The sequence below is a fragment of the Dermacentor variabilis genome, chromosome 2, assembly GCF_050947875.1.
Source record: "Dermacentor variabilis isolate Ectoservices chromosome 2, ASM5094787v1, whole genome shotgun sequence".
NCBI classification, from domain to species: Eukaryota; Metazoa; Arthropoda; class Arachnida; order Ixodida; family Ixodidae; genus Dermacentor; species Dermacentor variabilis.
This window is the reverse complement of record NC_134569.1, coordinates 230,635,962-230,649,165: the sequence shown is the minus strand read 5'-3', so window position 1 is coordinate 230,649,165 and position 13,204 is coordinate 230,635,962. Positions and strand designations below refer to the sequence as shown.

Here is a 13,204-nt window from a genome sequence, read left to right as displayed (position 1 = left end):
CATCATCTTCCGAAGCTCAACATCGTGAAGGCGCGACTAGTCGCACCTCGCTTTCCATTTGTGTGCATACGGTGTTGAACGCGTGGCAATGAAGAGTTCGCCATTACTTTTTTGCGGTATCCAGCCATGCAAACTTATTTGAATGACGAGACGCTTTTTATTTATTTATTTTATTTATTTCACAATACTGCCGCTCTCAGCCGAGAGCCTAGCAGGCGGGCGTGAACACTTTCTTTTCCCGACATAAACACATGTGTGAGCTACACAAAGAATGAAAAAGCAACAATATTCAACGAAATACAAAGGATAAGGTAGATAAGCTATACAATAGAACACTAAACAAAGCAGAATAAAATGAACAACAACCGGGCATATCATAGTCAAATCGAAAACGTGAAGTATTTGGAAACAAACAAGTGTATACATTTTTTTTTTCTAAGCACTGTTAGTTTAACATAAAGAGAACAGGGAACAAGCATGAGAAATCGTTAATAATCTCTTGTGATGAGCTCCAGTTGTGAAGCGAACAGGGATAAAGAATTTGTAGCTGTTAATGACGAGTTAAGTTGATTCCATTCTCTGATTACTCGAGGAAAGAATGAGTACCTGAATGCGTCCATTAGAAAAGGAATACTCGGTTAGGGTATGTTCGTGTTGATGCCATGTTATTCTAGATTGCGAATATGAAATGTACCGGGTGATATCAATTTTATACTGACGGTGCAGCATTTGAAACAGAAATTTTAGTCGACCTTGTTTCGCTCTCGTCGATAATGTGTTGAGGCCTGAGGAAGCTAAGAGACGTGAAGGTGAGTCAGTGGAACGATATTTGCTATGAATGAACCTTGCGGCTTTTCTTTGTACAGCTTCCAGTTTAGCCATGTTAGTTGCTGTGTAGGGAAACCAAATTGTATTAGCTTATTCTAAAATAGGTCTCACAAATGTTTTGTAGGCCAGGAGCCTAATGTTCGTTGGAGCAATCTTTAGGCGTCTTTTTAGATAAAATAGCTTTCGTAGTGCAGCAGTTGTAATATTAGTTATGTGTCTTTCCCAATTGAGGTTTGATGTCAGCGTTATCCCTAAATATTTCTGTTGCTCAACCATGGAAAGAGGCGTGCCATTAACGATATAGGTGAAATGAGAGGGTTGCTTTTTTCTTGTTGTTGTCATTACCACTGATTTATTGACGTTAATAGACATTTGCCACTGGGAACACCAGTCGGCTAGCGTGTTAAGGGAATCAGAAAGATCGAGATGGTCGTTATGGCTGTTAATTTCTTTATATATCACGCAGTCATCCGCGAAGAGTTTGATTTTGCACCCGATATTATTGGTTATATCGTTAATAAAGGTCAGAAATAACAGTGGCCCGAGTACCGAGCCTTGTGGTACTCCAGATGTGACAGGAACGACATCAGATGGCATGTGGTCATACATAACAAATTGTGAGCGGTGTTAGAAAAGCTGTTATCCAAGCAGAAACTTCTCCCTTTCCGATGGCATGCTCCACTTTTGCAATTAGCTTAGTGTGACTCACGCAATCAAAAGCTTTAGATAAGTCAAGTAAAATCATGTCTATTTGAGAACGATTATTAATGCTAAGAGCAAGGTCGTGAACTACCTCTGTTAGTTGAGTGATGGTTGATAAGCCAGATCGAAAACCATGCTGGTGAGGCGTTAGGATGTTTTCACGTTCTAGAAATACTGTCATGTGTTTTAGAATGATCTGTTCTAGTATTTTGCATGAAGTGCTGGTGAAAGATATGGGTCTGAAATGGGCAACATTATTTTTGTCTCCTTTCTTGTGGATCGGTATTACTTTAGCCTTTTTCCAGTCATGTGGTAGATTAGAAGTTGCTAGTGATTTACGAAAAATGTGTCCCAGATATCTACTGCACCACTCAGCATATCTTTTTAGGAATTCGTTTGGAATTTCGTCAGGCCCGATTGATTTCTTAGGGTCAGTGTTGAGGAGAAGATTGTGGATTCCGGCGTCCGTTATTATTAACCGATCAAGCACTGACGTACAGGATGGTGGAAGAGGGGGTAGTGTACCATTGTCTTCCGTGAAGACTGATTTGAAGAAATTGTTATATTTGTTTGCCGTTGCACTTTTTTCTTCTTCGGTTAGTTTGGTTGTTGTCTGCTCGGTACTGCGCAGATGTTTCCAGAATCTTTGTGGGTTATCTTTTAGGAAGTTAGAAAGAGTGACACTGTAGTAATATTGTTTCGAATCTTTTAGTTTCTGCTTGAAAGGCATAACTGCAGATTTTAACTTCAAGGTTGTAGATGGTTTTGGGTTATTCTTGTTTGCCTTACGAAGCCGATTTGCGCGCCGTTTAGCATGGATGATTTCGCGTGTGATCCATGGATTCTTAAGGTGCTGTTTTTTCTTTTGCATTGGAATATAATTAGTTATACAGTGCAGGACAATGCTCTTAAAATGTAGCCACAATGCATCTACATCAGTAGATTCCTGAGATGCTTTTTCCGAAAAGGAATCGAATTCATACGACAGATAAGTTGGTATGCTGGCGTCATCTGCTTTATGAAAGTTAAAAAAGCGCTTTACTGTAGACTGGGTAGTAATACAATGATCAAGCTGGAATGTGCACATAGGTATACTGTGATCAGATATTCCTTCAATAATGTCTATTTGTGCTTTGCTTGTAGTAAAATGGTTGCTAAGAAATATGAGGTCGAGGATATTTTTCGTTGAGCCTTGAACGCGGGTAGGACGAGTGACAAGTTGATGTAGGTTAAAATTTAGCATTAAGCCTATTAGCACTTCGGAGGCTTCTGACGTATGATGCATTGTGAACCAGTCTATGTCAGCAAGGTTAAAGTCGCCCGCAAGAATAATCCTGGATTGATGGACATGACGCTGCATATATTGTTGAATTGCTGAAAGGCATGCACTGTCAGAGGAAGGGCTCCGATAAACGCAACCGGTTACGATTGACGTCCCGTCGCACGAAATTTTGCAGAAAACGGCTTCAGCGTTGTTCACCTCGCGAAGAAGGACAAAGCGAAGACAGTTTGTTATCAGTAAGGCCACTCCTCCACCTCGTGAAGGTCGGTCTTTTCGGATGATTGTGTAGTGTAGCATGGAAACTTCACTGGAAGCGCATGAATGGTTGACCCTAAACCGGAGCCTGGCCAAGCAAGCGGAGGCAGAGGATCAAGAAAGGTGTTTGTTGGATGGCGTGGACAGCCTAATCAACACAGTCAAGAAGACTGAAAAAAGGCCAAAGCGGAAGGACCCAACGTCAGAAATCGTCAGGTTTTTTAGACAGAACGACCTCAGACTGCTGCAACAGGATAAAGAAGGAGGGTTTGTGGTAATGCCGTCGGGGCTTTTCGACGAGAAGGCGACGGCTGCTGTGAAAAAGAACTTCAAGCCTGTGCCAGTGAAAGCCGCAAGGATAAAGGCGAAGGCCGTTTCTATGTGCAAGGAGATGGAACTGCACAAACTGGCTACTTCAGTCAACAAAAGCAAAGGTGATGGCTTGATCGTGTTTTTTACGGCCAAGACGCACAAAGACGATATCCCTTTCCGGTCTATCGTGAGTGAAAGAGGAACTTGGCAGAACGAAGTAAGCAAGTTTTTGCAGAAATGTTTATCGCACCTGAAAGTGCACGACCCGTTTGAAACAAGGAACTCGGAAGCTGTTACTAGCTTTATAGAGTCGAATGACGATATTGGCCATGCTTTTTCCATTGACATAGAAGATTTGTTTTATTCTATCCCTCACGCTGCATTGTTTCAGGCTGTTCAGAAATGTATTGAAGTTAATGGCGAAGTGTCTTTTCAGAATTCTACCGGGTTGACTGTTAATAGGTTTTTAGCGTTGCTTGAGTTTTACCTCAACTCTACCTTCATCCAGTTTAAAGAAGACTATTACGTGCAGAAACAAGGTATATGTATAGGATCTTGCGTAGCTCCTATCTTGTGCAATATTTACTTATCGGAATTTGACAGAGCGGTAAACGAAGGGATCGATCGTGACCTGGTTGTTACCGTGTTCCGTTATGTTGACGATTTTCTTGTTCTTTTAAAAAAAAAGCAAGCCAGTTACACATATGACGACGCCATCGCAGGTGTACTACACTTTTTTCAGCGCCTTGGCAAAGGTCTAACATTCACCCATGAACTAACAAAGGATAATAATATTCAGTTTTTAGACAACGCTATAAGCTTCTGTGACGACCATGTGTGCTGGAAATATAACCCAAGATCCCAAAAGAAACTGGTGCCCTACGATTCGGCTCATTCGAAAACGGTAAAGCGGGCAATAGCCACCCAGTGCATCATATCAGCCATAAGAAAGTCCTGCACGCACAAAATACAGGAAAGCTTTGACAAGCAGATTGTAAGGCTGGAAGAAGCCGGTTTCCCGCAGTCAGTCATTTCAGCAGTAGTGGAGGCAGTGCTTAAGAAGATAAAGACGCAAGGCAATGTTGCTGAAGACGCAAGGGAGCGCAAAAATAAGAAACGGACAGTTGTGCCTTATGTTCACAAAACTTCCCACAACTTAAAGAAGGTTGCGAAACGGTATGGAGTTGAGATAGCGCTCTCGGCTCCCGGCAAGCTCGCTGGGCTATGCTCGCGCATAGGAAGAAGTAAAAATAACTTCCAAGGGTGCGGAACAAAGCACTCCATTTCCCACGTAGATTGCAGTGTTGGAGTAGTATATCAGATACCTCTATCATGCGGCAAAGTTTACATAGGTCAAACAGGAAGGTGTGTGAATGTGCGCTTGCGTGAGCATGAATTGTCTATTAGGAATAAAGCGAATGGGCACCTGCCTGTCCACTGCCTGGCATGCACGTGCAAGCCGATCATGAAGGAAGCAAAGATTTTGTGCCGCTGCCGAGATAGCCGAGCCAGAGAGCTACTCGAGGCGCACCATATTAGAAAGAAGGGACAAGAATGTGTCAGTGACACCTCAGTTTATTTACATAACAGTGAGATGAGGTTTATTGACGAGCGTAGGTAGGTCGCGTTTCGCTTATACAAGGTTTTACTTTTCTTTTACCTTGCCTTTTTTGCGCACGCGCAGTGGTGTATGTCAGGTGTGTACTTATATGTGTACGTTGTGGAATAAACTTTAGTTGCAAGTCTGCGCCCGTCCTTGTCCCTCGCTGTCTTTGTGGTTCGTTTGTTCGCGCAGTTAAACAATGCTCGCTAATATCTACCAACTCGCCCAACAACAAGTTCTTCTAAATCACATTTTAATGTCGGCGAACCGTTTAACATTTGCAGAGCAAAGATATCCTTAGCTATTTTATTCTATCACATTTTGATGCCGCCATAAAGCAAAGTAATATCGTAGTGGCCCCCACGTTCACACTAGACATTTTTTATAACAATTTAACAATTTCAGTCAGCATCTTTTCCAACAACCTATTCCTCTGTCGCTGGTGAAGACGGAATTTGAAGTGTTTGTGGGGACATTGCATACATTGCGATACGTTGAATTGTTTCGTTGTAGACACTCTCAGCTTCTTAAAGGGTCATTAGAGGAGTGTCATAAAAAGCCAACAAACACTGACACCAAGGACAACATCGGGGAAATTACTTATGCTTAATAAATGAAATAAGGAAATGACAAACTAATGGAAATGAGAGTGAATGAAACACCACTTTGCCGCAGGAGGGGAACGATCCCTCAACCTTCGCATTACGCATGAATGATGTACCATTTCAGCGACCGTGGTGCCGTTGCCCCTTCCCCTTTCTTCGCTATTTATGTTTCCTAGTTGAACTCTGGGAGTGTTAGCCAGCACCACCACTGACATGTCTTCGCGGCGGATGTGGCACATCCTTTCTGCCGCAGGTGTCACGAGAACGTGATCATTTTGGGTGAAGGCAACCGGTCAGTAAATCCACACATGCTACCTGAAAGCAGTCATGTTTCTAGATTCGAGACCCTCGGTATGTAATAAACGAAAGGAAACAGGGTTAACGGTGGGGCCCGATTATTATTACTCATATAAGAGACCATCAAACACTGACACCAAGGAGAACATAGGGGAAATTACTTCTGCTTAATAAATAAAATAAGGAAACTCTAAATATAAAGAAATGAAAGTGGATGAAGAAACAATTTGTCGCAGTGGGCAACGATCCCACAACCTTCGGATTACGCATGCGATGCTGAACCAATTCAGCTACCGCGGCATCGTTTCCCCATCCACTTCCTTAGGTACTTTTGTTTCCTAGTAGAACCCTGGTAGTGTTAGCCAACGCCAGCACTGACAAAACTTTGCGTGGGATGTGGAGCATCGATTCTGGATGGCGAAATACAGGAGTGGTAATACAGAACATACGACATAATAGGTTCTACTTTCACCTAAGACAGAAATTAACATAGCGTAGCGTAGACGTAGTTGTACAGGGTGATCATATTTAAATTTGACGGAATATTTAAAACTAGCATGTTGCTGATAACACAATTCTAGTCCTTGAGCTGAGTTAATGAGGCGGACTATATTTGCACGAAAAATTTAAAAATAGTCAGCTAATTAGCAAACATTCAGTAATCTTCTTGTGAACTAATTTCCTGACGGCACGTATTGCAATTTTCGAATTGTAACAAGTGAGCTTGCATGGCGTATTCACTTGTAATGAACTTTCAGAATGACGCCAGTTTGTATATATGCATCACGAAAGTATCCGTAAGAATGCCCTGTTGTTTCGCTTATTTCTTAACAAAACGCTATTTTATGTATGGAAGCACTAAAGTAACTGGAACGTCCGTGTCTTTGTCCCAGTGAAATAATATCTCTAATCTGGTGTCGCAGTGAAATTTAATTTAATGTGATAACGACTGCAAACTTAAGGCCTCGAATTCGTAAATTTCAATGCGCGCAGTAAAGTAATTATTAACATCTTAGTTAGGCAATTTCCTCCATTATTTTAACATGTGTTCCGATATCTCTTCCCATTCTCGCCAACAACTTTCTGCGGCTATGAAGAGAAGTCTACGGAGGCAAAGAGCGCGCAAGTGAGTGGGCTCATGAAAAGATTCCCACGTTTTCATCCACGTCAGTTTAAGCTGCGGAAGACAAAACCTAATTACCTTTTTAGCAATTGTCAAACAGGACGAAACACACCACTGAAGGTAAAATATTACTTATTTTCGGCTTTTCTCTACCTTGTCTAGGCAGCGCGATACCGTCGCATGTGAAAGCTGCTGCGACTCAGTGTCTGTTCCGAGCAACCAAAAGCGCTGTCAAACGCTGGCGGTTTACTTGGCGCCGTAGCACACGTGCAGCAGCCACGCGCCCATAGCTTTCCCTTCATAGCCACAGAAATTTGTCCGCGAGTATAGTGATGTCCGCACCATCGAAAAAAGTTCAGATAAACGACAGGAATTATGCTATCTTCCACCGGCAATTTTTAAACAGTCCATCAAAGTTAAGAATAATCACACCGTACACAAACAGTGCACACGTGTTCCACATATTATGCAGTAGCATAAAAAAACTTACAGTCACTGTTAGGACAAGATAGCGCACAGTGAATAATAGTACACAGTGAACATTATTAACAGTTTAACAGAGATGAACCGCCGGAATAAACAATTTGTCAATGATAAATATCAGTGGGAAAAACATTCTTTGTTTCCTTCAAAAAATTAAGCGGTTATCATTCAAGCACGGCACAGAAATCATTCACAGAAGAAGAGGTTACCACTTATTTGCACCTATCTATCTGTCTATCTATCTATCTATCTATCTATCTATCTATCTATCTATCTATCTATCTATCTATCTATCTATCTATCTATCTATCTGTCTATCTATCTATCTATCTATCTATCTATCTATCTATCTATCTATCTATCTATATATCTATCTATCTATCTATCTATCTATCTATCTATTTATCTGTCTATATGTCTATCTATGTATTTATCTGTCTATGTGTCTATCTATCTATTTATCTGTCTATATGTCTATCTATTTATCTGTCTATGTGTCTATGTATCTATCTATGTGTCTATGTGTTTATCTATCTATGTGTCTATGTGTCTATCTATCTACGTGTCTATGTGTCTATCTATCTATGTGACTATGTGTCAATCTATCTATGTGTCTATGTGTCTATCTATCTATGCGTCTATGTGTTTATCTATCTATGTGTCTATGTGTCTATCTATCTATGTGTCTATGTGTTTATCTATCTATGTGTCTATGTGTCTATCTATCTACGTGTCTATGTGTCTATCTATCTATGTGACTATGTGTCTATCTATCTATGTGTCTATGTGTCGATCTATCTATGTGTCTATGTGTTTATCTATCTGTGTCTATGTGTCTATCTATCTATGTGTCTATGTGCCTATCTATCTATGTGACTATGTGTCTGTCTGTCTGTCTGTCTGTCTGTCTGTCTGTCTGTCTGTCTGTCTGTCTGTCTGTCTGTCTGTCTGTCTGTCTGTCTGTCTGTCTGTCTGTCTGTCTGTCGATCTATCTATCCTCTTACGCCGACCCAGTGGCTGAAGTTGTCTACCTCCTTGGGCCGCTAGGTACGTGCTCCTGGTCGTGATGCCATCGTCGTCGTTCCATTGTGGTCATTCCAGCCTCATGGCCTTCTCTTGTTATCGTCATCGTGAATCCTTCTACCCCGACCCAGACGCCCAAGTTGTCTAATAACTTCTGCCAGTCGATGTGGGTTCGTAGTCCTGGTGCTTTCATGGTCGTTTCATCACCGCCATTTCAGTTTTGTCATGAGACATTCATCATGCCGTCATCGCCACGTCACCATCTGCGTACACTCGTCGTTCATCCGTTGTCAAACCACCATAGTGATACCGGCGTGGTTGTTCAATTGTCATTCTACTTTCGTCATCTGACTCTCACCATGCTGTCATCGTCACACCTTCTACTTCCACGCAATAGTTCAAGTAGCTTCGGTCACAAGGTATGTGTTCGGGGTCGTGATGCCGTCATTGTCATTGCATAGCCGTCATTACAGCTTTGTCGTCCGGCTATTGTAATGCCGCCGTCATAACGCCGCAGTCGTCATACAATCGACGTCATACTTATTTATTTTATTTTTCTTACATAGCTCCTCCCTTTTAGGGTTATGGCAGGAGTGTGGAATTGCACAGTCGTATATCATACAAAGAGAGAGAGAGAAAGCAAGGAGAGGAAAGGCAGGGAGGTCAACCAGAAGAGCACCCGGTTCGCTACCCTAGACTGTGGGTAGTGGAAAGGGGAATAGAAAGAGAAAATAGAGAGAGTAAGCACTGTGTGCATGTGGGAGGGACACTATACACAGGGACACCATAAACGGTCCCTTAAGCAGGTGCACTTCAAGTATTGAACTATTGCACAAATCGCTTTTCGTGCCAGTGACAAATGTGGCCACGGTCCGAGTACCTTTGACTCGGTGATTGGCCTTGAGTCTAGTCGGTGTAAACTCGCCCGCAGACAGAGGTGTTGTACATCGTAGCGAGGGCAGGTACACAATAGGTGTTCGATGGTTTCCTCGCACACACAGGAGTCGCACATCGGGCTCTTGGCCATTCACAAACGATAGGAGTATGCGTTCGTGAACGCCACTCCCAGCCAAAAACGGCACAGCAAGGTTGTTTCGCCACGTGAAAGGCTAGATGGCACTTGTAGCCATCGCATGGGGTCCACTTTACGTAATAGGCAATTGAAGGAACTTGAAATCTAGAGATCTTGTTACTTTTTGCGTGCAAGTAGGCGAAGTTCCCTGGCAGCGTCTGACCTCGCCAAAGTTGTTCGACGTGTCTGGGTATCTTTGTGGGCAGACCGGGCAGCCTCGTCAGAGGTTGTTGCCGACAATGCCACGGTGAGCAGGAATCCATTGAAATATGATGTTGTGCCCTCTTTCCAGAGCATGGTGATGCACTTCCCTGATGTCAGATATGATCTGGTCGTAAGTTTTGCGATGTAATGCAGACGTGATACTGGGAAGAGCTGCTTTAGAATCACAAAATACGACCCATTTCTCTGTTGGCTCTTCGGTAACGTAGGTAATAACGACATGGAGAGCTGCAAGTTCTGCCGACGTAGATGTACTCGTGTGTGACAGTTTGAATCTAACTGTATCCTGTTTAGCTGGAACGACGAATGAGGCAGTTGAGCTGGTAGGTGAAGCCAAACCATCGGTATATATATGTATGCGATCATGATACGTCTGGTGCAGTAATAGGAGCGTAAGTTGCTTTTGAGCCGGCGATGAATGATTGGACTTTTTTGTAATTCCAGGAATAGCAAAATTGACTTGAGGCTGTCGCAGGCACCACAGTAGAGATGAAGGCTTCGCGGCCGGTCTAAAAGATGACGGCTGCACTGTTTATAAGCGTTAATCATTCTTGAAAAGGTCGCCTGACGACTCTCGGCTGGTAGGGAGGCCAAATGATGGTCGGGAATCCTTGATAGATGGTGAATGTTTGCTCTCCGAGAGTCGACCGCTACATGTGTCTGGATCATATGGTCTCCCGCGATGACAATTGTTGCTACTGTGAGTGCGTAAGGCTTGACCTTCTATGCTCTCCAAAGAGCGAAAGTTCGCCTTGCATGCACTTGACAACACTAGTAGACTGTAACGTAGGAGTCCTAGAAACAGTACCTGTACTGCTGTATCATAGAATGGACTGGTGTAGCCCAGTTTCCCCGCAGAGAAATTTGAAGACCTGTGCAATGGCAACTAAATTCTGCAGATAGACGCCGTGTGGGCTCCACGAGAGGTTGCGGTCAATGATTACACCCAGAAAGCGATGCGTCTTAACATAAGATACAGCGTGACCATTGATTTAAACAGGATACAATGACATTTGTTTGCGCGTAAAGCCAACCAATGCGCACTTTTAAGGAGACACACTCAGGCCTTGTTCTTGGAGATAGGACGCCGTCATGGCTGCCGCCCGCTGAAGTCAGGCTCGTACCTGAGGGCGAGTCACCGCAGAGGCCCACACGCAAATGTCATCGGCGTATACTGAGAAAAGAACTGTCTGCGGTAGGTACTCCGCTAGCACTAGCAGGACAAGGTTGAACAAAATAGGGCTCAACACTCCACCCCACTGCACACCACGGCAGGTGTAATTTTCTGAAGTTGGGCCGTCTTCGGTCTGTAAGAAAAAGCACCTCTCTGTCAAATAGTCCGCGAAGCCACTGATACATCCGGCCAGCAACTGCAACAGTCTCAAGTGAGTTCAGTATGGCCTCATGGGCGAAGTTGTCGTACGCTCCTTTTATATAAGAAAATGTGCCACTGATAGGAGCTTGAGGCTTTTTCGATTTTGGACCCAGGTTACGATGAAAATGACGCTGTTGATGGACGAGCGACCTCGATGAAAGCCCTTCATGGCGTCTGGATAGATGTTGAATCGCTCTATGTACCATTCCAAGTGAGCAAGAATAATTTTTTCCATCACTTTGACGACGCAGCTCGAAAGCGCAAACGGACGATATAATGAGAGCTCAAATGAAGACTTTCCAGGTTTCAGAATGGGGATCCAACGGCTCGATTTTCATTTTTTAGGAATTGCGCCGTTCTGCTAAGACTCATTGTAGTAGTTGAGCAGCTCTTCACGTGCGTCATGTCCAATATGGCATAGAGCAGCATACACGATGCCATCAGGTACTGGTGACGAAGAACGCCTGCAGATCGCCAACGCAGCATCGAGTTCGTCGAATGAGAAAAGCAGGTTCGTTTCTGGTACACGCACCTCAGGGATGTCATTCAGTGATGTGTCAGTAATGATGGCCACGGACCTAGCAACCCGTGCACAGAACTCTTCTGCCGCTTCAAGTTCCGAGCGGAGTTGGTAGAGGGCCAGAACAGCACAGGAATTTCTATGCGGAGATGAGCGAAGACCCCTAACCGTTCTCCATATGTGCGAGAGCGATTTTCTGGGATCAAGCGGCTGACAGAAAGATTTCCATCGCTTCTCATCCAATTTATCCATACGATGCTGGACTTTCTTTTGTGTGCGTCGTGAAGCCCTCAGATCCAAGACGGACTTCGTCCGCCGATACCTCCTCTCCGCCTGTCATCGTGCCGCACGCAGCCTCCAGCTCCACGTCCAAGTCTGTTCGCCTTGCTGACCTTGTAAGCGAGCACATGGATGTTTTCAACACCTCTGCTATTGCACCTTCGATAGTTTGTGAGAGATCGTCCCGAAATGGCGTCATCGATATACTTCTTAAACTTTGACCAATCAACTGTACGCAAGACAGTAGAAGAACGTTGCTAAACTCCTCTAATCTTTATATATGTTGGAATATGGTCGCTTCCAGGTGTTTCTATGTCCGTAAATCATTGGACGCTCTAGGCAAAGGGCGTGACACCAAAGTTAAGTCCAAGCAGCTACTATAGGTCGTGCTTCGCCGAAATGTAGGGCTGCCGTCATGCACACCGAACAAATCATGGTCGGCAGCAAAGCAAGCAAGATTCCTGCCTTTGGAGTCAATTTCAGTGCATCCCCATAGCTGATGATGCGCGTTGAAGTCACCTGAGAAAACCCAGGGGCCATTCTGCATTAGTAATATTTTTTTAAGTCGTTCGCCGTCAAAGTGACCCCCTGGGGATATGCAGGCTCCAGTTAGAGTAAATGACACCTCCTTCTTTTGGACATTCACGCAGACATATTGGTTGTCGTCATGAGGCTCTACCGCGTTATCGTCATATGTAAAGTCCGTGCGGATCTAGATGATTACTTTCGTGCTCGCCCCGCACGCGGACGCGACGAAAGATTCGTAGCGGGACAGTTTGAGTGCAGTTTATGTATTTGGTTTACAAATGACCAGCATGGGGAAGCGATTTGTTAAAATGAATTGACGAAAGTCTGCTATACGGGTCCTTAGACCACTGGCATTCCCCTGAAAGATCGACGCACCTTTAAATTCAGTGCGGAAGGGGACTATTGGTCGAGCCATTATGCTTAAACGATGCTAGCAAGCACTGGATTCAGTGTATCCAGTGTTTGCAGAGCACTTCGAGCTGCTCGTGTTTCTAGCTTGTTCAGTATGATGCGCATTTCATTAATTAGTGATTGCAGCATATCAGCCACCTGCCTGTCTTGGTCGCTCAAATCACCGACAGTAGACGGTGGGCGTTATCCAGCAAAGTTTACTGTGAATCTGTTGGTGAATGCCGTCGTTTCGGTAGAGCCGGCCAAGATTCTGCAGATGTGTCCTACTCAATGACCTTGTTCTT

General features: G+C 43.9%; 1 protein-coding gene across 2 annotated transcripts in view; it reads right to left on the bottom strand.

Moving 5' to 3' along the window:
• The window catches only part of LOC142571215 (uncharacterized), a 191,510-nt gene that overhangs the window by 100,409 nt on the left and 77,897 nt on the right, over positions 1-13,204 (bottom strand). The gene's annotated exons all lie outside the window — the stretch shown is intronic.